Consider the following 26525-nt stretch of genomic DNA (forward strand, 5'->3'; position numbering starts at 1 on the left):
CTACAGCTTACAATAACATATATTTTATAAGGAACTAGAAAAAGCCCAGCTTGATGGCACATGCCTGTAATCCCAGCTACTTGGGAGGCTGAGGCGGGGAGATTGCAAGTATGAAGTCAGACCAGACAACTTAGTGAGATCATGTCTCGAAATAAAAATAAAAAGTGCTGGGCATGTACTCAGTAGTCCCTGAGCTCAACCCCTATAGTATAGGAAAGAAATGAAGAACTAGAAGAGAGAAGTTGACCGGTTCCAAACTAAAGAAGTGATCAATGTTTAAGGAGACAGAAGCACTAAATACCCTGGTTTCATCATTGTACATGATGTATCAAGTGACTGCACTATACTACATAAATATGTACAATTATTTCAATTAAAAATGTAAAAGTAGGGCCAGGGATTTAGCTCAGTGGTGCCGCCGCCTACCTTGCAAGCGCAAGATCTGGAGTTTGATCTCTGGTACCAAACCAAACAAAAAAGTGTAAAAGTACATGCAAGTTTTAAAAAGTAAAAAGAAACAGATGAAATTAATGTAACACATTTGATTCGCATTTTTAATGAATTGTATTGGTACAATTTAAATGCGCCTAACAATCACATCACAAAGAGGGTCTAACTCGACTCCTCTTTTGCTCCCATTGCCCTTCCTGCCCTGCCCTCCCTTCAACCTCCTCTCACCCCCTTATTGACAAAAGCTTTGTTTCCATTTTTTCCTTCTTTTATCAACTTTTTCCCCTTTTCCTCCTCCCCCTTTCACAATTTCCCTTTCCTTTTGAACAGTTTCTTCCTGTTTCGTATTATCCATTATACAGTTTGGTCCTCATTTACCCTTTCAGTTTCTCACACTAGAAAGATTATGCGATATTTACACACGTGTGTCCGATGTATTTCACTTAAGAGTATAGTCTCAAGGTGCAACTAGATTTACACTTAAAATGTTTCAACCTGTGGTCACTATAAAAATTAATAAATATTTTACATTCCTTTTTCATGCTGTCTTTGAATGCCATGTGCACTTTATACTTACGGTACATCTCAATTCAAAAGGGCCACGTTTTAGATGCTCACTAGCCACAAGTAAGAGTTTGCTAGCTCCATGTAAATTCAGAATTCTTGGTAGCTATGTGCAGAATTCTTGGTAGTTCACATGCTTAATGTACTGTAAATTCACATTTTTTCTAGTGATAATAATTCTCACATTGGATAGCATATGTCTAGGAAAAGGTATTGAATTGGGCTGTTTCAGTTCTGTCCCAGGCCAATCCCCATGACAGTCTGACCTTCAGCTTCCTCATCGGCAAAGCAGAGCTAATTACACGTGCTTCACCGGGGGAGGGATTATAGAGCAAATATAAGTGAAAGTGTTAAGTGTAAGACAATGTGCTTTTTGTAAAACACAATAAAGCAAGCAGAGCCATCACACCATACCTCTAAAGATGTATTATAATTATCTGTCAATTTAGAATCAATTTTAAAAGAGCTTCAAAACTTTTGAAGCAGGTTCTCTCTCTCTCTCTTTCTCTCTCCCTCTCTCCCTCTCTCCCTCTCTCCCTCTCTCCCTCTCTCCCTCTCTCCCTCTCTCTCTGTTTCTGTTTCTCTGCTATTCCTCTTCATTAATATCAGAGCTAGTCAGCAAGAAAGAAGAGAACTCACCAGCTTGGATAAAAATTTTTGGGGGGGGCCTGGGGATTGAACCTAAGGCTTTTACCCTAAGCTATATATCCAGCCCCTTGTATTTTTGAGACAGGTCTCACTAAATTGCCCAGATGGGTCTCTAACTTTTAATCCTCCTGGCTCAGCCTCCCTCAGTGCTGGGTTGGCAGGTGTGCACCACCAGGGCTGCTGCAGTGGATGCATTTTAAGTGACTACTTCTACTGTCATTGTCCTCAGACCTATGCATTTGGGGAGGGGACACAAGAGAGGGAGAATTTGGCTACATTGTATTACAAACCAATATGTAGTGAACCTGGCACATCCCCTCTGCCCTCCCTGGGGTGCTGACTTGGAAACAGGCTGTCCTCACACTGCACTCAGGAGAATGGGTATTGGCACAGACTTGAGAAAAGGATGAGAAAAACATAGCATTACTCTTCATATATAAAAAACATAACAATGTACCTTTGTGAACATTTTATGCTTTGGTTTGGATATTAGATTTTTATTGGTACAGAAGAGGTTATTTCTAATATTATTGCATTAGTTATCTTTTACTGCATAACAAAGTACTGCAGAACTCAGCAGCATAAACAGTCAGTATTTCTCACCTCATAGTTGTGCAAGTCAGGAACACCCAAGGATCTCAGCTGGGTGATTCTGCCTCAGGGACTCTCACATCAGAGGATCAGCCAGATGGTGGTCACGTGAGGGATTTCAGGGACTGAAGGACCCTACCTAGATGGTTCACTTACACACTGTTGGCTGCAGACCTCAGCTTCTCACCCTGTGAGCCCCTTTGTGAAGCTGGATGACCATCCTTGGGAATTCTCCTGAGACTTTTTCTCCATCCATCACAGCAAGCCAGGAGCCCCAGTGTCTCTTATGACCTAAGCTCAGAGGTCACACCCAACCATTTCTGCAATATCCATCTAGTGACATAGGTCAACTCTACTCAGGGCAGGGGGGAAATATACCAAAGTATGAATACTAGGAGGCTAGGATTTGGAGAATGTCTGACACTATCATCAACTGATGTTAGGCAAAAATTTGGGGCCTTCAAATATTATTTAAGCATGATTAATTCTGGGAAAGATTTTCCTCATCCATTTCTAACACATACACAAAAAGACAGTATGGCATTGCTGGTTACATGTATCGTTGCTCGCATTGAACACAGCTCTTACATAATGGAAGGAAGAGACCTACATCTCTCACTCCTTCAAGACTTCTTCGCTGGACTCAAGAAGTGGCCTATTGTTGACTCTTGTATTCCTGCTCTTTCCCAGTTCTTCTCCTCCCCACCAACTCAAGGACCACGGAACTGGAGAGGATGTGGCAGCAGAGTTTGCCCAAGCCACCAAGCAGGGAATACGATGTGATTTGATTTGCTGCATATTAGATTTAAGATTATGGGGAATTATCAAATTATGGAGAATGATTAAAGTATAATTGACCAGGAAGCATTTAGAGACATATAGAATTACCTTCCTGCTGAAAGATAAGAACTGAAATCGAATGCACCAACACAACTTTCTCTTATTTTTAAAACCATATGAATAGCTGTGCACTCTTAAGGAGAGAAAACAGAGACAAAAAAGCAGAGGAATAAGAGCTCAAAAAAGGGTGTGCAGGTATTTCCAAGTGTCACCAGCTTTCTCAAACTCACTCCTACTTCAACAGAGCCAAACATAAATATATATATTTTTTCTGGAACTTGGAAATTCCTGTCTTTTCTTTCATTCCAGTTTTCTTCAAAAGGTGGACAAATCCTGGCATTCTTCCTGTGAAGACTACCCAGCATCAGCTCTCTCCCATCATGTGTGACAGTCTGCCTGGGACTCTGGTACCCCACCTGTCAATGATCCAGCTGGGCAGCTCAGACTGAGCCCTGCCCAGCTCCATGTGTGGGGCTTGCCATCCACTCCCACATCCTGGCACAAACCCATCACACCCCAGCTGGTGCCCTCAGGGCCACCCTTCCACATTAAAACAGAGGCTGTCCTCCAAGTGGAGGGATTTATGGGCTCCAGAAAACACTTCTGTGCCCTAATGCCTTCCACTACCATGAGTCTCACCCTAATGATTCCTTCTACATGGATTTCCATCAGTGTCCTCTGCCTCCCCCACCTCCAAACTGAAAATGTAGGCACTCCTGTGGTTAATCACACTGAGACTGGAAGGTGGAGGCAGGAGGATTGCATGTTCAAGTCCAGCCTGGGCAACTTAGTGACTTGGCGTTATCCTGTCTCAAAATTTAAAAAAATAAACATAAAAAACAGCTAGGGATGTAGTTTTGTGTAAAGGCCTTAGACTCAATCTCCAGTACTGCAAAAAAAGAAAAGAAAAGAAAAAGAAAAAGAAGAATAAAATAATAAAACACTTAGGGATACAGCACTATAGTTCTTAAACTCCAGCGTGACCCAGCACGTCTCAGTATGGTACCTGGACATCCACCTTCTTCACCAGCACCCTCCCTCCACAGCAGAGTTTGTGGGGCATGCTCTGACCAATACTCTCCATAAGCCACAGTGGGACCTTGTTTCTAACACTTCTTCCTGTGGGGGCTGAGGATGCAGACTCATGGCAAGTCTGACTTCTCTGACAGCCCTGCCCAAGAACCAGACCTGGGGCACTGAGCACTAGGAGCTCTGCCTGTGCGAGCACACACACCCACACCTGCACACACTCACACACAACATGCACAGTGTCCCCACAGTCCTGGCCTCAATCCAGAGCACCAGCCTCTCTTGGGCCCCAAGCTCTTCCAAATACCAGGTAGATCACAGCTCTCCTCCTCCCACAGACAAAAATGCAGTTCAGCGGCAGGCAGCAAATTCCTGCCTGAGGATACAATATCTCTGGGGTGATTAAATAAACAGAACTTAATTAAATTAAAGCAGGATCAGAACCTGCCTAAAATCTGCTGGCAGCCCAGTGGAGGCCCTCGTGAATCTTTCATTTTCATAGATGAATGATTCATTGCTGCTCTGGAGCTTGTCATGAAGGAAGAGGAGCCTCTGGGTAGAAAGGGCTCCCTCTGGTCAAAGGAAAGCAGTTATGAGGCATTTTATAGCAGACCGGGAGCTTTGGAACCTTTTTGTATTTTTTTTCAAGAGGAATAAGCATCATGGCCTGCTGCTGAGCATAGGAGAAACATGACTGAGGCTGCTTTCCTAAAACCAAGGCATTTTGAGAGGTTGGGATACCTAACCAAATGTACGGAGGAGACAGAGAAAGAGACATAGACAAAACCAGAGACAGGGTGCTGGTAAAGCCAAAAACGGAGCCCCAGTAGAGAGTACAAATATGCTTAGAAAATTCCAAGAGATAGACTTTGAATGGCAGCTGCTAGAGGTAAACAAGAAGAGGGGAAAAAATCACTTGCTCTAAATAATCTTCTCAAAGGAGGAGCCAGAAGGAGATAAACAACTGTATAAACCACATGGCACAGATAGGCCTCCTCTGCTCAGTGGGGCGAAGCCTGGCTGCCCACACAGGGCCTGTGCCCTCGTGAGGCGTGTCCAGGACACCCATGGGAAAGGGCTGTTCAGCATGAAGAGCCACTGTGGCCTGGGGCACTGCCCAAAACCTATTTATTGTTGCTCCCCAACCGTGCTGGAGAAGAAGTGATAGGAGGACAGCAGGGGCCCCACTGTCACAGGAACCTCTCAAACGGTGGGCCCATTGCATGCCCCCACGTGCACCCCATCTAGAAATCAGGTCAGGAATGAAACTGTGTGAGACAGCTTTGGCTTCATTTCCAGTGTGGTGGAGCCAGTCACTCAACGTGAGGGTTTCTCTCATCAGTTCCTCTCTCTCCCGGGACGTGTCTTCCAGCAGGCTGGAAAATGAAGGACAAAGAAGTAAAATGCCCATTTTGCAAGTTCCAGTGGAAGTCTTTGGGGAAGGAAGTTGAAACTAATGGGCAAGCTGTGGCTTTCATTCATCCACACTGCTGTTGCTTCCATTAGCTCAGGAACGCGAGAGGGGGGGCTATGCAATCTATCATTGTCCTTTGTGTGTGCCACTAACACTGCTGACAATGTTATTTCCTGGCTTCAAACTTACCCTCATCAGCAGGACTTTTGCTCAGGTTTCCTACAGACCCAATGGCTTATATCACCTTATATGCTCTTTGAGGCCCTCTCTGGCTATCACTTAGCTCATCTCTCATCTCCCCCCACTATCCACTTAGGCTCTTAGCAACAGCTGAGTAGGCATTACTGTGCCTATAATCCTACTCACCTGCTGCCTCTTCCAAGGTCTAGCCTGAGCCTTATTCCATCAAGTACCTCCCCATTGGCTTTCAGACAAGCAGTAGAGATGTCTTCTCACTATTCTGATCAAGAGGTCCCTACTTGGTGAAACTTTACTGATTATTTCTGCAACTCCATTTACTCAAGCCTGCCCAGTGATGAGGGTTGTGAGAACCAAATGGAAAAGTATACTATACGCCAGGGGGACCATGATAGTTAACACTGATTATTAACTTGCTTGCCTTGAGAGCACAACTAGTAAAGCACAACTCTGGAGTGTGTCTGGATGCATTATGAGGGTGAGGTGGCCCTGGGGCCTATATCTAGTCCCTGGCCCCTTCTTCTCTGGCTCTTCCCCTGCTCTCTGCTTCTGGCCACCATGAGTTGAGCAGCTTTCCTCCTCCATGCTCTTCTGCCATGATGTTTCTAATTTGGAGCCAGCCAGCCAAGGACTGAAACCTCCAAAGCTATAAGCCAAAATAAACCTTTTCTCCTATACATTGTGTATGTCAGATAGTTTGTCCCAGTCATGAGAAAGCTGACTAATGCAGGGACTCCATGATTAGGGACATTGAGCACATTAAAGAGGCATTTAAAAGCCAAAAAACCTACAGCTTCTAGTTCAAAATGACAGACTCTACCCTTACATTCATCACTTCTCTCTACAGAAAACCCAAGAGAGACCCACCAGAAGACTTAAGATTTCAGCACCCTATAACATCCAAAGCAGATAGAGGAGTGTTAAATGTAGCTGAGCAGAAGAGACTATGGAGAAGGTAAAAACAATGCTGGGCCGGTGCAAGCAATGAGGATGGAAAGAGAGTCACTAATGAACATCTATAGAAAAGATAGTCCCCCTGACATTTCCCTCAACATCTCTGCTTGCAAAACACCTACCAGCCAGCCATTTGCATCCAAGTCTGAAGGAGGGAAAATCCTAAAATAAAGCTGGAATTTTGTCTCTACAAGAAATATGAATGAACCTTGGGGGAAGAACTAGTGTGCAGAAGGGTTTCTTCTCTGACATTTAGAGACCCTCCCATGCTGTAAAGCCAAAGCCCCCACCAACATAGGTCTCCTCAGTGGCCTTCCTATTGTCTCATTTCTGAACATCTAAGGTCATCAAACTGTTGAAAAACATCTCAGACATGATTTAGAAAGGCCAAGAAGAATACAGTATAAAATTACCTTGGAGTAAAGAACAGAAAAGAATTACAGTGAAAAATCTCTAATTAGTATTTCCAGGGAGATAAAAAGATGCTGCATCCACACAACAAAACAAAAATGCAGAAGAATAGTGGAGAAAAAGAAAAATGATTTAAAAATAAGACTATCACTGCTAAAATAACATTTTAGTTAGTTTAGTTGATAGAAGAGTGGAAAGACTAAATTCTTGAAAATATGCCAGCATGTACAACATTAAGACAAAGAGACAAAAAAAAACAGAGAAAAGAGAAGACATACATGGGAGCAATTTAATGAATAGCATTCCTAGGAAGAGGCAAGAGCTGAAGACAGACACACATGTTCAGGTAGAAATGTCTCAACTGAGGATCAGAACAGTGAATTTTAAGATCCCTGCTGTTTAACTACATCATTGTGACTTTCAGAAAGCAAAGGACAAAAATAAAATCCTAAATACATCCAGAGAAAAGGAAAGAGGCTTTTTGGTTGTAAAAATAGACACACACACACACACACACACACACACACAGTCTCCTACTTACTATGGTTCAACAAGATTTTTTGACTTTACAGTGGGACAAAAGCAATATACATTCAGTAGAAAACAAACTTTGAGTTTTGAATTTGTACCCATACAACCATTCTCTTTCTCATATTCAGTACATTATTCAATACATTATAAGAGATATTAAACACTTTATTATAAAATAAGTTGTGTGTTATATGATTTTGCCAAACTATAGGCTAATGTAAGTGTTCTGAGTACAGCTAAGGGAGGCGAGGTCAAGCTATGACATTCAGCAGATGAGATGTATGAAATGCATTCTAAACTTATGATATTTTTATTTTGCAATGAGTTTCTCAGAATATCCTATCATGAGTCAAGGATCCTTCATCAATATAAAATCTCAATATAGCCAACTGACACTGAATAGAAATGCACTGGAAAGACATTGTGCAATCACCTATTGACAGAAAAGCACTAAAAAGAGGCTCAGAAAACAGGCAGGAACAGAAAGGACTGAAGAGACAAGCACAGAACAGAGTTGAGGCCATGTCACAGAGCAGTCTGACTCAGGCAGACCTGTCACCATTACTGGGCCCTGTCCATGATACCCTAGATGAACTCTGAATACTCCTTGACCCCAACACTAGCAAAGATAAATTTTTGCACCACTCACTTGAGATTCAGAGTTCCAGATAGGGGCATCTGATTTGGTCACATGTACGTACCATAGTTTTTATAGGTCAGGGAAAACTATGTGGCTTTCTGTACAGAAGTTGGAATCCTCTCATCAAGACTCACCCAAAGGTAGATTCTTCAAGTTTCAAATACCAAGCAGTCAATACCATCAAAATAATAACGTTCACAGCAGTCCACCTTCTAACTCTTCACCATCTTTATGTATATATACTCTCCATGTTCACTTCTCCAAAACATACCTTCAAACATTTATATCTACCATGTGCAACTATCTTCACACTCATCCCATTAGTAAAACCAGAGCCTCAAGGGTTGATGTATCCAATCAACAATTCAACAATTTCTAGATGATGTGCATTTTTCGTCTAGCTCTATCACAGTCCATACTGATTCTCAATTTATAAGCTAACATACCCTGTATATAACAATGAGATGGAAAGGAAGGGAAAAATTACTAGAAGGGAAAATATTCCAGTCTTCATTCCTGTGGTCACAAGACCATATGGACTTTCTTCCTCTTCACCTAGTAATGGCAGTAAGTAGGAAAAATAAATCTAAGCCAAGAATGAGAATCTATTTCAATGAAAATATATCACTTCCCTCCATATGATTGAAAGAATGCAAAACAACCAATCTGCTATACATTGTACCCAGATAACCCTTTCCAGACACCCTGTTAGGTGCAGTCAGGGTGGTTCTGACTGGGTACTGAGATGTGGGAGCCTTTGTGACCCAAAGTTCTTCCATTTGTCTGATGATTAAGAACTCCTTTTGCAGCAAGGAGTCTTTGGTGAACAGCCTCCTGAGACATAAATATTCTCTCACACTATTCATTCTCAAACCCAATGCATATGACTCTGCTTCAAATCCTCTGCCTCCTGTCGTTCAGATTCTCCCTTCAGATCTTTTTTTTTTTTGGTACCGGGGATCGAACTCGGGTCCTTGGTTTGCATAGCAGGCAGTGAAACCACTGAGCTAAATCCCCGGCCTTCCCTTCAGATCTTTAGAGATGGTGGTCATGCACTGCCCATGAAGCAGTGTACTTCTTTCTTCAGGCTACTCTCTTTCTGCACAAATGAACAGAGAGATACACTATTCAGAACTTTGCCCGCCACGTCTTTCAAGTGCCTCAAGTGAAGCCTCTGTACCAACCTACTTCTGCTCAGTGCACAACACTGAGCGCTGTCTGATGGATGCTTCTTTTTTTTTTTTTTGGTACTGGGGATCGAAGGGTCCTTTAGCTTGCGCAGCAGGCGGTGAAACCACTGCGCTAAATCCCCGGCCCAGATGCTCCATTTTTGCTACTTGGTAAAGATCTTTTCTTTCCTCTTCCAGCCCCAGAGAAAAATTTTTTACCATTTTTCAGTTTCAGCTCCAGTCCCTGGGCACCAGAGACATAATACACAATTATAGGTACAACTGTATTTATAGATACTCAGAAAAGACCTTAGAATTCACTGGTCCAGCCATGCCCGCATCATTTTTTTTCTTGGAGTTACCCACTGCCCTCAGTTAAGGGAATTCACTCAAGGGTACCCACGACAGTGCAAACTGGCTGGCTGTGATATCCTGAATAGGTGAATATTTGAGACTCCAGATGTTTGAGGTCCCAGTAGTCCCAAGTGACTACTCTATTATTTAAAATAAATTTATTATGACAAGTTGCATTTTCCATGAAGCACGTTCTGAGACAGCTATTTGTGGGTAGAAGGTCCATTAGGAAAAACTCTTGGAATCAAATACATTTGAAAGGGACAAGAAAGATATAGAATTAGGCTGAAAGAAAATAAGCACCGAGAGGCTGAGTCAGTAAAGACTTCAGGGAACCCAGTAGCAAGGTGGCCTGAAGCTAAAATGGCCTTTCAGACCTGTCCTCAATGGAACCAAAGTGTGTATAAACTTGAGTAAACTTTCATTGGAAATAACTGATCTGTAGTTATATTTCATAAAACAGTTTTAAAAATGAGACACAAGTGTTCTTCCAAACATACTTATTAGTCTTCCAGTAACTAAATTGTATGCCAGTTTTTAAAGTCAAAGTAAGTAAAATTAAAAGTTAACCTTCTGAGGCACATTGGTGACCTGTAGTTACTTTAGAAATGGCTCATCAATTAAAAATATTCAAGGTTCTTCTTGCTTGAAAGAATTGGACAAGACAAGCTAAAAGCAATGCCAAAGTTTATTTGAAAAATGAGGGGTGAAAGAGTAAGAGAAAAACTGGCTTTGTAGAGCAAAATTGGGCCAAAGAGAGGAAAGGATAAAAGCAAAAATAAAACTGTATTCTGGAAGACACAGAGTGGGCTGCCATGAAGAATCACAATAGCAGGCTCCTCATGGCATCTGTGTCCTTATATGTCATCCACATCTCATGGGATCCCTGGAGAAGTTTCACATACGGGCTCCTGGGGATTATTTGGTGCTGTGCTGGGATCTTTTGTTTAAATTTTATTGGTACATTTTAGGTATACAATATAAAGATATTCATCATTGGAAATTTGCACCTTTACAAAATCACTCTTTGTTCTTATTTTTTTCTCCCTTCCCCTGCCCTCCCTTCAACCCCTCCATCCCTCCCTATTTACAAAGACTTTGTTTCCATTTTTTCCTTTTGTCATATTAATTCCATTCCCTTTTTTCCTTTTCCTCTACCCCTCCCACTTCCGCTTCTCCTTTGCCCCTTTTCTTCCTATTTCACATTATCTATTATACCTTTCAGTCCTTATTTACACTTTCAGTTTCTCACACTAGAGAAACCATTTGGTATTTACACGTGTGTGTCCTATTTACTTCACTTAAGAGTATTGCCTCAATGTGCATCCATTTAGCTATAAATATCTCTAATTTCTTGTTTTTTGTGGCTGACTAGTACTCCATTTTATTTAAACACACACACACACACACACACAGTTTTCTTTATCCAGTCTCCAGTTGATGGGCATTTGGGCTGTTTCCAAGTTTTAGCTATTACAAACTGTGTTACTATGAAAATGGGTGCACATATATCACTGTGGAATGATTCTTTTAATTCTTTGGGGAAGATACCCAGCAGAGGAATAGCTGGGTCAAATGGGACTTCCAGTCCTAGTTCTTTGAGGTATGTCCATACTGATTTCCACAGTGCTTGCACCAGTCTACACTCCCACCAGCAGTGAAGCAGGGTTCCTCTTTCCCCACAGCCCTGCCAGCATTTGTTATTGGTTGATTTCATGAGAGCAGCCATTCTTTCTGAACTGAGGTGGAATCTCAGCGTTGTTTTCATTTGCATCTCTCGAATGACCAGTGATTTTGAACATTTTTTCATATATTTATTTGCTATTTCTACTTCTTTGTCTGAGAAATGTCTGTTCATTTCAGATGCCTATTTTTGGATTGGGTCTTTAAATTTGGGAGGTCTGATTTTTTTTTTAAGTTCTTTGTAGATTTGAGATAGCAGACCTTTGTCTGAGGGACAGCTGGTGAAGATTTTTTCCCACATTGTGGGTTGTCTCTTCTTGCTGTTGGTGGTTTCTCTTGCTGTGCAGAAGCTTTTTAATAAGGAGAGATCCCACTTGTTGATTGTTTGTGCTAGTTCATGGGCAACTGAGGTTTTGTCCAAAACTCTTTTCCTACACTGATGTCTTTAAGAGTTCTTCCTAAACTCTTCCAGCCAGGTTAGTGTTTCTGTTTTAATAGCTCTTTAATCCATTTAGATCTTTAATCCATTTCGATTTTAGTTTAGTGCATGATGAGAGATATAGGTCTAGTGTTAGTCTTTGGAAAGTTGAAACTTAATTTTTCCAGCACCATTTATTAATGAGGCTATCTTTCCTCCAGTGAGGGTGTTTGGCTCCTTTGTTGAACATGAGGTGGCTGAGTGTGTCTGGAGTTGTTTCAGCATCTTCTAATCTGTTCCACTGGTCCTCAGGTCTGTTTCTTTGCAAGTACCATGCTGTTTTATCACAGTAGCTTTGTACTATAGTTTCAAGTTGGGGGTTGTAATATCCCCTGCCATGTCTTTGTTAACTAGAATTTCTTTTGCTATTCTGGGTCTCTTCTTGTTCCAAGTGAATTTTTGGATTGTCTTCTCAAGGTCCATGAAGTAGGCTTCTGAGATCTCAATTGAGATTGCACTGAATCTATATAGCAGTTTTCAAAGTATGGCCATTTTCACTATGTTGATCCTTCCTACCCAGGAGCAAGGATCTCTTTCCATTTTCTGATATTGTCTTCAATCTCTCTTTTCAGAGTGCTATAGTTTTGAGAGAAGGTCTTGATTTCTTTTGTTAGGTTGATTCCTAGGTATTTCAGTGTTTTGGATGCTATTGTGAGAGGAATTATTTGCCCTATTTCTCTCTCAGTGAGTCTGTTGTTAGTCTAGAGGAAAGCTACTGATTTTTGTGTGTTGACTTTGTATCCGGCTAATTTACTGAATTTGGTTAGTAAGTCTAGAAGACTTTTGGTGGAGTTCTTGGGGACTTCTATATAGAGTAACATGTCATCTGCAAGTAATAACAATCTGAATTCATTTACTATTCATTTACTAATTCATTTACTTTTTATTCCTTTTATTTCTTTCTCTTGTCTGTGGCTAATGTTCCCAAAACTATATTGAACAGGAGTGGTGATAGTGGACATCCTTGTCTTGTTCCTGATTTTAGTATGAAGGATTTCAGTTTTTGACCATTTAGTATGATATTGGCTGTTGGTTTTTCATACATGGCTTTTATCAGATTGAGGTAGAGACCATCTATTCCAATTTTTTGTAGGGTTTTTATCATAAATGCATGTTGGATTTTGTCAAATGCTTTTTCTGCATCTATTGAGATGATCATATGGTTTTTGTCCTTGGCTCTATTGATACAGTGTATTACATTGATTGATTTACGTATGTTGAACCATCCCTGCATCCCTGGGATGAATCCCACTTGGTCACGGTGTATGATCTTCTTGATCTTCTGCATTCTATTTGCCAGTATCCTGGTAAGGATATTTTCATCTATATTCATTAGTGAGATTGCCCTATAGTTCTCTTTTTTGGTTAGGTCTTTCTCTGCTTTGGGGATCAAGGTGATGCTTGCTTCCAGGAATAAATTTGGGAGTATTGCTTCCCTTTCAATTTCATTGAAGAGTTTAAACAGTAGTGGCAGTAGTTCCTCTCTAAATGTCTTGTAGAATTCAGCAGTGACACCATCAGGACCTGGACTTTTCCTAGTTGGTAAGTTTTTAATTTCATTGTCAATTTCATTGGTTGATATTGGGTTGTTTAGAATTTTTAGGTCTAGCACCCAGAGGGAGGCTCCCCTGCTGCCATTCCCCCTCCTGGGGCAGAGAGGATGAGCCAATCCCAACACCCGGGAGGAGGCTCCTCCACTGTCATTCCATTCTCCTAGGGTGGAGAAGGTGAGCCAGTCCCAGCCCCCGGAAGGGGGCTCCCTTGCTGCCATTCCACACTCCTAGGGCAGAGAAGGTGAGTTGCGCCAGTGCCAGAAAAATACCCCCCCACCATGAATATGAGAAGACACATAAACAAGCCTCAAAAACAGACTTCCAGGTCACCTACAGCAACCCCAAAGGGAAAGGAGATGGAACAATCTGATACTCAACCACCTGGACTCTCTGAATGGGCAACAAAAGAGGATCTGGGAAAAATGAAATCAGAAATAATTACTCAGATAACAACAAAGATTGTGCACATAGTGCAAGACTTGATTAATAAATCTAGAGGGATACAGATTAAAAAATAGAGAATCTGAGGAACATGATGGAATCCCAACATAAGAAACAAATGGAATCCATAAAACAGATGCAAACAGATTTCCAGGAGATTAAAAACTCCATCGAAAGTCTGCACAGCAGAATGAACCAGTGTGAAGATAGAATTTCAGGTATAGAAGATAAGATTGCAATTAGTGACCAGGAAAAAAAATTTCTTTGAAATAGTAAGGGAACACGAGAAATCAATCCAGCAGCTGCTAGACCATGCAAAGAAGAATAACATAAGACTGATTGGAGTCAATGAAGAAAGAGGAGAGAGTGGAGATGACATAAAAAAAACTGTTCACAGAAGTGATGGCAGAAAACTTCTCTAGCAGGGGAAAAGAATGTGACATACAGATAAGTGAGGCATATAGGACTCTAAATAGCCTTGATCAAAAAAAAATCTACACATAGGTGTATAATAGTTAGGATTCCAGAAATCCAACAGAAGAACAAAATTCTACAAGCAGTGAGAGAAAAGAAACAAATCACATACAAAGGAAAGCCCATCAGAACCACAGCAGACTTCTCAATGCAAACCCTCAAGGCAAGAAGAGCTTGGAGTGATGTATTTCAAGCCCTAAAGGAAAACTGCCTCCAACCCAGATTGATGTACCCTGCAAAACTATCTTTCAAAATTGTTGGAGAAATAAGATACTTTCATGATAATGAGCACCTCAGGAACTTCATGAATACCAAACTGGCACTCCAAAAAATTTTAGACAATATCCTAGGAAAAGACAATGGGATCACAACCCCAGGAAGCCCAGCAGAATGAACCCATTAGGAGTGACAAATTAAACGCAAAGGGGGAGAATCCAACAAAAAGAAAATGTCATGAAAAGGCTTTTAAAACTTTTAACTTCATCTCCCTAATGAGTGTATAATTCAATCTTATTATTGTACCAATTAGTATTTTTCTGATTTTAGAGTTGCACATCTTTCCTTGTGCTGTACTGGCTATTTATCACCTTCTTATGTCTACTTTTTAATTGGGTTGTCTATTAATGAGCTGTAAGAATTCTTTATATATTCTCATCATAGGTTCTATGCATTGTAAATATGGTCTGTTTAAGGACTACTTTTCATTTTAATGATGTCATTTAATGTTCTAAATTTTGATGGAATCTCATTTATCAATTTTTTTCTTTTATACATCATGTTTTTTGTATCCTAGGTAGTTCTTGCCTACTCTAAATTCATAAACATTTTCTCTTATAATTTCTTCTTAAAGTTTTATACTTTTAGGCTTTCTTATTTAGGTTCATAGATCCCTTCAGTTATTTTTATGTATGTAAATAAAGGGTTGAGGTTAATTTTTTATATATGGATACCAGGTGTTCTAGTGCTGTTTGCTGAAAACACTATCTTTTCCTCAGCTCTTGAATTGAGTTTATATTCCATAAAATATTAATGTTAAATAATCTTTCAAAACTCAGTGGACCATACATGTGTGGTTCTATTTCCAGATTCTCTGTTTTATTCAAATGATCTGTATGTTTTTCCTTACACCAACACTGCCTTGATTATTGTAGCTTTAGAGGAAGTCTTAAAATTAGGTACTAAACGTCTTCCAATATTGTTTTTTTTTTCTTTTCTAGGTCCTTTGTACTCCTACATAACTTTTAAATTTCAATATCCAATTCTTCATTTATAGCAAGGATACATAGACCTGAATTTTTATATATACCTTTTGTTTTCTAATCCTGCTAAATTCAAATACAAGTTCTAGGGGCTCCTAGAGATTTCTTAGTATTTTCTCTGTAGATGATCATTTCATCTACATATAAAGATTTTGCTTCTACCTTGCCAATGCTATCCTAGTTGTGTCATTTTATTGCCAGACTATTTTGGTTTGGGCCTAGGTTTCAAAGTTTAATGGACAGACGAAGAATAAGCATATCTGCCCTTGTTCCCCACCTTAAGGAGAAAGCATTGTATCTTCTCCATTCATATAAGGCATTCTTGCTGGAAGTATGGAGTACATGTCGTTAATGTGTTGAGAAGGTTCGGTTCTACTTCTAGTCTCCTGATAGCTTTTACCATGAACAGCTGTGGAATTTAGTCTAATACTTTTTCTCCAACTAGTAACAAGATCATATGGCTTTTTCCTTTCCTCTGTTAAAATGATGACTTTTGGGGGTGGATCTTCCAATGCTGAACCAACACTGCCATGCCTATAATAAAACCACTTTCTACATCCTGCCAGATCTGACTTCTAATAGTTTGCTTTGTTAAACACATTTTTACCTATGTTCATACTTTTTTCTTCTATTATCTTTATCCAGTTTCAGTATTAGCACAATGTTGATTTCCAAAAATGAGAGGAGAAGTGTTCCTTCTTTTCTCTGCTTTAAATTTTTGATATAATTCATCAGTTAAAATGTATCAAGCCTGCTGTTGTCATATAGGTAGGTTTTCAAGCTAGGAATATACTTTCTTTAATAGGTGCTATTTTATTTCCTCCAGAGTTAGTTTCATTAATTTGTCTTCCAAGATACTTCTTAGAAGTTGTCAAATTTATTTCAAAACATATTTTTAAAATATGCTTTATATATCCTTTTAAATTCTGTAAAATCTGTGGTAATGTCTCCTAGGTCTTGATATTTTCATTTTAAAAATGTATAATTGATATTGTGTAATAGGAAGTAAAGGTCTAAAGGAGCAGGGGACATGAGAGGGGTAGGGGAAAGGAAAAAAGGGAAAAGAAAAAGTATGAGAAAAGGAAAAAAATGGAAGCAAAATCTTTGCAAATAGGAAAGGGTGGAGGGGGTGAAGGGAGGGTAGGGGAAGGGGAAAAAAAAATAAGAACCAATATACTCATGTAATGGTACAGGATCCCAATGATGTATGTAAATGTATTTTATACCTAAAATGTACCAATAAACTTAATGGGGGGAAAAAAGAAAAAATAATAATTTTTAGATCTTCTTTGTTCAACTTTGGTAATTCATACGTATCTAGGAATCTGTCCATTTCTTCTGTGTTTTCCATCTTATTGGCATATAGGTTCTGGAAGTAGGTATTGAGGATCTTCTGGATTTCTGCTGGGTCCGTTGTAATTTCATCCTTTTCATTCCTAATTGCATGGATTTGGGCCTTTTCTTTTCTTTTTCTGCTAAGGCTGGCTAAGGGTTTGTCAATTTTATTCTTTCGAAGAACCAACTCATGGCTTCATTGATTTTTTTTTTTTTGTATTGTTCTCTTAGTCTCCATTGCATTGATTTCTCCTCTGATCTTTATAATTTCCTCCCTTGCATGAGCTTTGGGTTTGTCCTGCTCTTCTTTTTCTAAAAGCTTGAGGTTCAGCATCAGGTTGTTTAAATGGGCTCACTCTGTTTTCCTAGTATGAGTATTCGCTGCTATGAATTTCCCTTGTAAGACTGCTTTCATTGTGTCCCATAGATTCCGATATGTTGTATTGTCATTGTCATTTAATTGAAGGAACTGTCTGACTTCTTTTTAAATTTCCTCTGTGACCTATTGGTTATTTAGAAGTGTGTTGTTTAATTTCCATGTGTTTATGAAATTTTTGCGGTTTCTTTTGCTATTGGTCTCCAATTTCATCACACTATGGTCTGATAATATACAGGGGAGAACTTCAATTCCTTTGCACTTACTTAAACATGTTCTATGAGCAAGTATGTGGTGTATTTTGGAGAATGACCCATGTGCAGCTGAAAAGAATATATATTCTGATTTTAGGGGGTGGAACACTCTGTAAACATCTGTTAAGTTCATTTGGTCAAGAGTTTGAGTTCTAGCATTTCGTTACTTGTTTTTTGTCTAGTTGATCTATCTATTTGTGACAGTGGAGTATTGCCGTTCTCCACTACTGTTGTATTAGTGCTTATATGATTTTTCATGATGGTTAGTATTTGTTTTATATAGTTGGGTGCACTAGTGTTTGGTGCATAGATATTTATGATTGTCATCTCTTCCTCTTGGATTGTTCCCTTTACAGGGATGTAGTGTCCTTTTTTGTCTCTCTTAATCAGTGTTGGTTTGAAATCCACTTGATCTGCAAAGAGGATAGCTACTCCTGCTTTTTTTCGGGTTCCTGTCACATGGTGTATTGTTTTCCATCCTTTAACTTTCAGTCTATGAGTTTGTTTTTGAATTGTGTTCCTTGTATGCAGCATATTGTTGGATCTTGCTTCTTGACCCAATTCTGCCAGTCTAATTCTTTTTTTTTTTTTTGGTACCGGGGATCAAACTCGGGTCCTTGCACTTGTGCAGCAGGCAGTGAAACCACTGAGCTAAATACCCGGCCCTAGTCTATTTCTTTTGATTGGTGAGTTAAGACCATTAACATTGATCATTATAACTGATACCTATTGACTTATCATTATCATGATTTTTTTCTTTTTGTTAGATTCTCCCCCTTTGCTTTTAATTCTTTTCATGTCCAGTGGATTCATTCTGCTGTGCTTCCTGGGGTTGTGATCCTCATTGTCTTTTCCTAGGATTTTGTCTAAAATATTTTGGAGCACTGGTTTTGTATTCATGAAACTCCTAAGGTGCTCTTTGTCATGAAAGTATCATATTTCTCCATCAGTTTTGAAAGATAGTTTTGTAGGGTACATCAATCTGGGTTTGAGGCTGTTTTCCTTTGGGGCTTGGAATACATCACTCCAAGCTCTTCTTGCCTTGAGGGTTTGTGTTGTGAAGTCTGCTGTGATTCTGATGGGCTTTTCTTTGTATGTGATTTATTTCTTTTCTCTAACTGCTTGTAGAACTTTGTTCTTCTGTTGGGTTTCTGGAATCTTAACAATTGTATGCCTATGTGTAGATTTTTTTTGATTAAGGCTATTTGGAGTCCTATATACCTCACTTATCTGTATGTTAAGTTCTTTTCCCCTGCTTGGGAAGTTTTCTGCCATCATTTCTTTGAACAGTTTTTTTTATGTCATCTGCACTCTCTGTTTCTTCATTGACACCAATCAGTCCTATGGTATTCTTCTTTGCATCATATAGCAGCTGCTGGATTGTTTTCTCATGGTCCCTTACTACTTTAAAGAAATTTTTCTTTTCCTCCTCACTAATTACAATCTTATCTTCTATATCTGAAATTCTGTGATCACATTGGCTCATTCTGCTACATAGACTTTCAATGGAGTTTTTAATCTCCTGGAAATCTGTTTGCATCTGTTTTATGGATTCCATTTGTTTCCTATGTTGGGATTCCATCATGTTCCTCAGCTCCTCTATTTTTTTTATCTGTGTCCTCTCTAGATTTTTTGTTTGTTTTTTCTTTTGTTTGTTTTTGGTACCAGAGATTGAACTCGAGTTCTTTTGCTTGAAGGCCAGGCAGCGAAACCACTGAGCTAAATCCCCAGCCCCGCTCTCTAGATTTATTAATCATGTCTTGCACTATGGACACAATCTCTGCTGTCATGTGAGAAATTATTTCTGATTTCATTTTTTCCAGATCCTCTTTTGTTGCTAGTTCAGGAAGTCCAGGTGGTTCAGTATCAGACCATCTCGCTTTCCTTTGGGATTGCTGTAGGTGATCTGGAAGTCTGGTTCTGAGGTATGTTTACATGTCTTCTCATTTTGATGCGGGGCAGGGGTGCTGCTGGCACCGTGCAAGGGTCACCTCTTCTGTGCTGGGAGCGGTGGTAGGTTGGCCCAGAAGCCTCCTACTCTGCACTGGGAGCTGTGGCATATTGACCAGGAAGCCTCTTCCTCTGTGCTGTGAGCTGCTGTGCTGGGATCTTATAATTGAAATGTCCTGCTTATTTCCCCAGCCAGCTTTGCCATGTCTTACTCCCTATATCAACATGAGTCCCATTTCAAGTACTCAGTAGCTAAATGTGTCAAATGGCTGTCATATTAGGTAGTGTAGACCCATAGTATAAAAATCATAAGCCTGTATTCCTTGTGCTAAAAAGGATATGGCTTTGAGCCCTAACTTCCTCATCTTTAATTTGGGACCAATAATGGAAATTGCATATACAAGGCATTATCAACTCACCAAGGCCCAATTTATGAAAACAAATACAGGTGACCACTTCTGTCACAAAGCTTTGAAAGGGCCTATGGGTTCAGAAATGAAAAAAAAAAAAAATGATGATGATGAAGAGTAAGGACAGGTTACAAGACCTGACTGTGGCAGAGTCATAATAATGCCATAGGTAAGACTGGCTTTTCTGTAGGAATTTTCCCTGACCAAAAATGTTAATCCCTGACTCCCTAAGATCAGAATGTCCCACTTTATTTGTTATGGTACCCAGAGTTGTACCATTTAAGATTCCTCTGCTTTTCATTTTAAATTTCAAACATTTTCAGATACAAGATTATTAGTCATTCTGTTACCACATGATGAATTTAACAAATTAATTCCAGACTCTTGTGTAAGATGAGCAATGAATTGCAAGTGCATACCTGATGGCAAGTGAAAACCAGCTACCTTTATTGATGATCATGGGGAAATCTGCTCAGTGCAAATCTATGCTGACAAAAATATGGCACAAACAGAAAAGTGGTACTGGGATGACAGGTAAGCAAAAAGCTGTGCACACAGGTAAGTCAGGCTTTCAGAATTTAAAGGCTATTTACCTCAGCCCCGATGCCTCCCAGGCATCTAAGTGTGCTTGGCATAAATGATTGACAGGGTGCTGTGTCATCTCAGTTGTTCCCAGCATGCATGCCTGTCCCAGAATTCACTCTGATCTTAATTACATGTAGGAGATGTAGTGCATATTCATGAACCCTTAATAAGGTTTAAATAGGGGAAGGTGACTAAAGGTCAGGCCAAGAGATCCAACCTATCTGTGCTCTTGCCTAGAGCAGCAAAGATCTCCGGGGGGGGGGGGGGATCTTCTGGGTTTTTGTTGTTATTCTCTACTTCTCTGTGGCAGACTGCCCCACTGATTATGCCCAAAGCAGGCTCTGAGCAGTGTAGGCTGTAAAGAGTTAACCCTGCAATTGGCATGTTTAAAGAACTGAGTCCGACCAAAGCTTACATGACTCATAGAGCATTTTAGTTGATGCTTGGGCCAATATCAACCCCATCTCCACCACCAATGGCCATGGCAGAGACCAGAGAAATGGCCTGTGAAACTATGGGGCTTAATATGAGATAAAACACAGCCAAGGTCAGAGTTATACGCAAATTCCATTCCCAGAGTTGAAACCTTCTTTACTAAAAAGACCAGGTTAATTATTAACCCCAACCTATATTTTGTCTGTTCTGTTCCTAGTTCAAAAATGTTTTGTTAAAGCTGGGGATTTATCTCAGTGGTTCTGCCGCCTGCCTCGCAAGCAGAAGGACCTGAGTTCGATCCCCAGTGCCAAAACAACAAAACAAAACAAAAATGCTTTGTTTCTTCCTTTATAAGCTTTGCCTGCATCACCAATGTATCCCTAACAACTACATGTGGCCCCTTTATTCTGAACTAACTGTGATGTTACCAATAAATATCAATGGTCTTGGCTGGCCAAGATCTTTGCTGTTTAGCACTGGCCATCCTGGCTCTCCATTTTTCTCTTTAACTCTGTCTCTTTGTCTTTCTTCTCACCTTGTGCTATAGCACTGAGCAGGAGATTGGGACCCACTGCAGGGGTCTCAATACTTCTCTCAGGACAGTGGAAGGAAGAATGGCTCCAGGGTTCTGTTCAAACTTAACTGGGTGGAAGGGAGTGATTTTTCTCAGTTCCATTGTTCTAATTGCTCTAATTCTATTTTAGAGACTGTTTGGTCAGATGGTTTTGCTCCTAACACCTACCTAAAGTCAGTAATGAGTTCAAGATCTTTCACAAGCAAAAGAAAGTTATTAATTTGGGGGAATCTCCTGGTAGTTAGCCAGTCTGGGTGGGGCACCCCCATGGGGAGCTTAGAATTTCCTTCACAAAAAATAAACCAAATGCATTATGATGAGCATGTCATCCAGGTTTACACCACACTATTATTAAAACATTCATCCATCAATTCAGAAGCCACCTTTATTATAACAACAAAAATCTTCCCAGTAGCTGGAGGCCATATGATTTTTTAAAAGTCAAAGAAATATTTTCTGCAGAAAATGCCAGCTTTTCACATCTAAGGCTGACAAGATGATAATTCCTGAAAGATGATCTAAAATTAGTTTTATATTTATAAATAGAAGCTTATTTTCCTGTTACTGACACACAAAGGCACACAAATGTCATATTCAAATTTGACCACATTCCCTAATTGAATTTTCAAAGTAGTTAGGAATTATCTTCATGTAATGTGTGTAAAATGTTAATTTAGTGTTTTTCCTTTATTCTGAATATCCATGCAGTGAAGATCATTCATTTTGGGGGGAGGGAAAAGGGTTTTGTATTCCTGGTTTATGTTTATTGTTATTATAGATTGCTCAAACAAAAATATCATAACAATAGTTTTATCAAAAGAAAAATTTGCTTACAATTTTACCACCTCTACGTTCAAATGGTTTTATTTCTTAAATTTTATGACATGAACTTCCATCTGGATGTAGGCAAGCCTGTCACATGCACTGATGTCACTAACAATTTATGCAAACAAATCCTCTTCAAATACGAACAGGTGGACCACCATTCTTACAGCCTTATTGTTGGAAGAAATAAGTAATGTAGTTAGTGTGTAGCCAACACACAATTCTCCACCAATTCAGACTTGACCTCGCCTCCCACCCACTCCAGCATACTGGGTTCCCAGCATGCTCTTTCTCTAGCTTCCTCCCAAATGCTGCTTCCATATGGCAGAATCAGATTCCTGAATCAAAGAGAGTCGCTCCAGCTTTGGAGCTGGGGTCTCTTGCTCACCAGCAGTGCAATTATCTTGGAAATTTCAATGTGGCACAGAAAAACTATCATGAACTGGGAGGTACTAAAGTGGACTCTGCCAATCAAAACAAAAGTTCATCTGGACTTAGCTCAACTGAGTCCTTCTTTGCACACTCAGAGTGGGCATGCAGAGCCTGCTACACCCATTTCCTGAACTGATTTTTGAGCCAATTAGTAGTAATAGGCTTTCTCCAGCACGGTGATGTAAACAAAGGGGTGAAAAGAAGAGCAGCCACAGGGCCCAACACCATCCTACACACACACCAACTGGGTACTTAACAAATGTTTACTGTATAATCTATTCGCAGAAAACTGCACCATTAATAAGTGCAATAAATTATCTCCAAGTAAAGACATCTTCGTAGCCATAATTTAGATCAAGAAATAGAACATTATGAGCAATGCAGAAACCTCTCTAGAGCCCTTCTCTTCTCCCTGAAAGTAAATACTACCTTCATTTCTAACCATAGTTTATTCTGTTTTACAACCATGGCGGCTCACACAGGTGACAAAATAAATGTTTATTCTAACACTATAATTTAGATTTGCTTGTTTTTACACTTTATTTGGATGGAATTATACCATATATATGTTTTTGAGACTATCCATATTGAAGCATATAATTGTACCCATGTATTCAATTCATGCATGTGTCATGATGCACTACAATACACACCTGTATCTGTTGAAGGACATCTATTTCCAACATTGAACTGTTACAAACAATGTGGCAATAAGCATTCTCTTACCTATCTTTCAGTGTATAGACACAGATATCACATCAAAAATACAGTGAATGTTTACATTTAAAATATTTGTTACAGTAAAAGACACATTGCCATTAATCCCCCTCAAAATACTCATCCTCACTTCAAACACACTGAGTTTATCATTCTTGCAACTTTCTGATGCAGTTCTGGAAGTCCTCTCTTATAAGTGTCTTTGTGAAGTACGACAAAAGGTACAGTGAATGCTGCTGCCAAGTGCCATCCAATAGAAAGGCAGGCCCATAAAAACATTATGGTGTGTCCTCATCCACATTATTCACTGGATCCAGCACCATGAAACTTCTATGTCCTCCCCAAAATCAAGATGACCATGAAAGCTAAACATTTTGAATGGATTAGGGACATTGAGACAGCCAGGGCAGCACAACTAAAGAGACTCACAAAAGGGGACTTTTAGAACAGCTTCAGAAAGTGGCAGGAACAATGGGATAAGTGTGTTCAAAGCCAGGAGGAGTATTTAGAGGGGGATTAATGCCAATGTGTCTTTCACTGTGATAACTTTTTTAGTTTAAACATTCACCATAATGTTTTATACACTTCATCTATGCATTTCTGTTGGTTATTTATCTGGGAATGAATTGCTAAGTCCTAAGGTATATGTGTTTTTAACTTTACTAGAAATTGTTCGATTTTCCAAAGTGGTGGTATCCATTTGCATTCCCATCAGAGTTGTCTTGTTACAGCCAAGTGTGACAGCTCAGCATTGCAGCCAAGTATTACAGCTATCCAAAGGTGAAGAAATTGAGTGGCACTCAGGCTTTGATCCAATCCAAGTATGTGCAGACAATGACCAACAGGTATTTCTTTAGCTGACAAGGTTTACTTCAGTAAAGTCTACTTCTAAGTCCTCAAGGGTGACATCCGAGTGTATTGGATTCTCAGGGCTGGCTTGGGTCATTGCAGGGAATTGCTCCTGGTGCACATTGGGCATTGCTGATTTATGGTGGCACAGAGGGATGACAGCTGGGGGAGGTAGAAGTATTGGCTCACCAGAGCCTCAGAGGCTGATTTTCCCAGATAGTTCAAGTGTGGAATTCTTGAACTAGGGTGTATGCCCTCCTCTGAGGCATGAATGTCCTTTGATCTGGCAGAGTCCGCCATTCACTGGAGCCTTTGAATGCCCTTTCTCGCTGGGCCCACTGATTTTCTTCTGGGGAGTATATTGGTTCTGTATTCTGGCAATCTTCAGGGAGTATGGCCAATTCTGTGGAAACAGTTTGAGTTGGTGCCGTTGGGCCAGTAAGGGTGGCCCCTTTTGCTGCCCAGTCTGCCATCTGGTTTCCTCAGATGACAGCATCCTGCCCCTTTTGGTGTCCCCAGCAGTGTATGATGGCCACTTTTTTAGGTTCGCAGACAGCCTCCAGGAGTTGTAATACCTCTCCTTTATTTTGGTCTCTTTAACTCCTACTATCAGTAGTCCTCTTTACTTATATATAGCCCCTTGGATGTGGACTGTGGCAAAAGCATATCTAGAGATATGTCATTGTAGATGTTAATAGTCTTTGCCCTTGCCCATCGGAGGGCTCAGACGAGTGCCAGAGCTCTGCCTTTGTGCAGACCACTCCTTTAAAAGGGGTCCTGCCTTGATGATTTGGTCTGCAGTAGTGACTGTGTGTATCCTGCCAGCTGTTGAAATAGTATGAAGCTTCTACTGTCCATGAACAGGGTGGCATCCTGTCTGGGCTCTAGTACCTCAGTGAGGCTAGGTTGACTGAAGAACAGCTTGTTGGTGGCTTTCTCATAATCATGGTCTGGAGGCCTTTCTTCGGTAAGCAGGAAGGTGACTGGATTTAAAGACTGAATAATCTCTAAAGTAACTCAAGAATTTTTGCAAAGCAGCCCTTGGCACTATGTCATCCTAGTGATTGAGAGCCACTTATGTCTTTGGTTATTCATCAGAGTCATAAAGGAGTGGGGAAACTTTACCCAGAGGTTTTGTCCCAAAGTCAATTTTTCTGCTTCTTTAATGAGGGTGACAGTTGGCCCTAGGGCACAGAGGCAAGGGGACCATCCAGCTGCTACTGTGTCTAACTGTTTAGACAGATAGGTCACTGGCCTGTGTCAGGGCCCTACCATTTGGGTTAGGACTCCGAGGGCTACATAGCCTTTTTCATGAACAAAGAGATTGAATTCTCAGCTCATGTCCAGCAATCCTAATGCTGGAGTGCTGATGAGGAGGCATTTGATCTTTTTGAAGGCTGATTCTTGTTGAACTTCTCATTTTAGAGGTTGACCCTCTGGGGTCCAGTCAGGACAGCCTAGAGGTACTTGGCCTTTTCTGCAAACCATGGGATCTAGATTCAGCAAAAATGAGCTGCCCTCAGGAATTCCCAAGTTTCTTTTTGTTATCAGGTCTCGGGAGGGAGCAGATGACTTTTTCTCTCCATTTCCAAGGAGCAGTGTCTCTTAATTATAATGAACCCCAGGTACTGAACAGAAGGTCAGCATATTTGTGCCTTTTTCCAGGACACCTTGTAGCCCATGCCCATGAGCAGCCAGTGAAGGGCCTGTGTCGCCTCCCAACAGTCCTGTTCATTTTCACTTCTTGGCAAGAGGTCATTTACATATTGGAGCAGAGAGCAGAATACAGTTTAGTTTATCCCTGAGAAAGCAGTTAGGTCAGCAGCCAGGGCTTCCCCAAATAGTGTGGTGAGTTTTTGAAGCCTTGAGGAAGGCTTGTCCAGGTTAACTGTGTCATTTGCTCTGTATTGGGGTATCCCATTCAAAGGCAAAGATCGGCTGGCTTTCAGGGGCCAGCCACAGGCAGAAGGCATCTTTAAGATCCAGTACAAGTGAACCAGCCTGCTTGAGGTGGGAGCAGACTCAGCAGGGTGTAGGGGGTTGGAACAACTGGATGCAGAGTAACTGTGGCATAGTTGATTGCCTGGAGGTCCTATACCAGT

The 26525-nt window shown here is 40.4% G+C and overlaps 1 long non-coding RNA gene across 2 annotated transcripts in view; it reads right to left on the reverse strand.

Moving 5' to 3' along the window:
* Positions 1–237: 237 nt before the first annotated feature.
* Positions 238–26525, reverse strand: part of LOC147820891 (uncharacterized) — a 104533-nt gene continuing 78245 nt past the window's right edge. For both annotated transcript variants that reach the window (XR_015448026.1, XR_015448027.1), the window contains one exon: positions 238–5498. This is a non-coding gene — a long non-coding RNA (uncharacterized LOC147820891). The remainder of the gene's footprint in view (positions 5499–26525) is intronic.

The sequence above is a fragment of the Heterocephalus glaber genome, unplaced genomic scaffold, assembly GCF_053883595.1.
Source record: "Heterocephalus glaber isolate CG9 unplaced genomic scaffold, H.glaber_assembly_v1.0 deba00001788, whole genome shotgun sequence".
In the NCBI taxonomy this organism is placed as follows: domain Eukaryota; kingdom Metazoa; phylum Chordata; class Mammalia; order Rodentia; family Bathyergidae; genus Heterocephalus; species Heterocephalus glaber.